Here is a 2,725-nt window from a genome sequence, read left to right on the forward strand (position 1 = left end):
CCCTCTAAATATTTTTTGATTTCAAAATAAAAAAATAGGGGTATATTTCTTTCGATATAGAACAATCCTAGGGGGTGCCGGCATTAAAATTCCAAATTAATTTTTTTGGACCACTCTAATGTACATACATACATATAGTATATATGTATACACTTTCACGAATTTCAAATTTTATTCAGAATTTTTGGAAACTCTTTGGGTATTCATTTTTGTAGCGTATTAAATTTTAGTATAATAATGTGCAAGTTTGAATTGAAAGTCAACGGTAGTAGGCTACACGTAAAGTTGAATAGGTTACAAAACTGCATACCTAAAATGTTTCTAAAAATTCTGCATTTTCGTGAACTTTGCGTAAAGTTTTATGGCCTTATTAATAAAAAAAAAGTTTATAAACTGAAAAATGTATGAAAGTGTAATTTTATTAAGCTCTTTAAGCCTACTGTATTTTTTATGAATAAGGTCATTAAACTTTAATTTATTTGGTTTATGTTATGCAACAGACTACACGAAATTTCAGTTTATTTTAAGTGCCCGACTCATCTCTAACGGGTACTATTAACGATTTAATGATATGCACGCACTTAGTCAATAAAATTTCCTGTGCGGCGTTGGCACATAGAAAGAGTATTCGCTAAACAAATCTGATAACCATGGTTCGAATCGCGGCTGGCGCAAATTTTAATTATACCTGAGCGCACTTGTGCACAAGGGTATTATAACTTTGTTCACATAACGGTTGTTTGTAACAGGCAAAACGAATCGAGATAGATATAGCCAAATGTACACATAAATGATCAGGATGAAAAGAGAAATCGATTAAGCGGTGACTGTCTGTCCGTCCGTCTGTGCACACGATAACTCGAGTAAAAATTGAGATATCTTAACGAAACTTGGTATGTGCACTTCTTTCGGGCGTAGGACGGATGGTATTGAAAAGGGCAAAATCGGACAATAACCTCGCCTACCTCCAATATAACGGTAGTTTTCAGAAATACGAAAACTGCGATATTTTAGTAACTACTGAAGATTATTCACTCAAAATTGATATTTACAATAAGTTTTAGACGAAAAATAAGAATATTATAAATTTTTGGAAAATGGGCGTAGCCACGCCCACTTATGGTTACATGTGTATATCTTGGTAACCGCTGCACCAATTTCTTCCAAACTTGGCACAATTGTTAACCTTGGTATAACATACGAAATGACCGAAAATTTTAAAAATCGGACAATAACCACTCCCACATCCCATATAACGGTAATTTAGAGAAATACGAAATCTCCGATAAATTAGTAAATATTAAAGCTAATTTATTCAAAATTAATACTTGCAACAATTCTTTACCAAGAAATACGTTTAGGATAAAATTTTGAAAAATGGGCGTGGCACCGCCCACTTCTGATAACATACATGTATCTCGGTAACCGTTCTAGCAATTTGTACCAAACTCGGTGTGGTTATTGTGCTTGCCACATAGAAGCAAAACGTTGAAAATTATTGAAATCGAACTAAAATTACGGCCGCTTTTCATATAACAGTAAATTTCAGAAATGCTTGAAACTTCAATATTTCGAAATTTAAGGACGCTAATTTACTCAAAATGGATACACCCCGGTTTACCATGTAGCGGTAGCTTTCGGAAAGGTGGAAAACATATATTTAATACCTGCGCCGGGTATTTAATGTTCGGCTCCGCCCGAACTTAGACTTTCTTACTTGTTTTATTTTTTTTTTAAGTAACTAGTCGCCGTTTGTACCCGTTCGGGCATAAGGGGAACAATTAGTCTCTTCGTAAGACATGCTCGAACAGAAGCGAGCAGTTCATTCCATATAAAGAGATCAAAAGTGGTATTAGTCGCGTTTGCTCCCGGGGTCATCCCGGATTAGTCGTATTTTTCGCAGGGTATAATATACTTACATACATTTTATGTTATGTTCTGGCAACGCTATGGACGTTATATTCATCTATATGTGACCTCTTATGGACAACCAGCATAACCTAACCTCTATACATGTTATGTGCGTTTACACATTGTCTGTATGTATATTGCACCTGCATGCAATGAAAATAAAGCTTTGAAGTTTCAAAAGTAGTGATTGAATTCATAATGAAATTTATTAAAACTTCACTAGAATTAGAATATTGCTAAAATCAATTATGAACAGGCATGGGCAGAGAGTTTGCAGGTGCTAAAAGAGCGAGAGCGCAGCGATGAGAACACGACAGCATGCAAAATGAATTGGGCACACTAACTCACTTTTAACTCACGCTTGTTTGTGGTAGTGCCCACCTCTGATTATGCACCCTGTAGGGAAACCGCGGACTAGTGAATCAAATTTCTAGTTCCGTAGTGTTGGTTATCGCCAAAAACTAACTAGTCCGATAGGAACTGGATCCCCACCAGTCGAAAATCGGCGAAAAGTGGTACTTTTAAAAGACTAATTTTTCAGTTTTTGTCACTAGAAATCTATATCTACAGTGACGAATTTAGAAATGGTTCGGAACTATAGAAAAAGGGATGCAGAACGAAGTAGATCTTATTTGTCGAATTTAGAACCAGTTCGGAACTATCGAATAAGGGATGCAGCGGGGGGCTTGTTTACTGTACATAGATATATGTTCGGCGGCTTTTTCGTTCAAATACGCTTCTATTCTGTGCTGCGCAGATGCTTTGCTTGGTAATACAAAACTAAAATTTGTGTTAACATTTCAACATCTTGGGA

The sequence above is a fragment of the Rhagoletis zephyria genome, unplaced genomic scaffold (genome assembly GCF_001687245.7).
Source record: "Rhagoletis zephyria isolate East Lansing unplaced genomic scaffold, Rhagoletis_zephyria_1.1 Rzeph_scaffold_00472, whole genome shotgun sequence".
Classification (NCBI taxonomy): Eukaryota; Metazoa; Arthropoda; class Insecta; order Diptera; family Tephritidae; genus Rhagoletis; species Rhagoletis zephyria.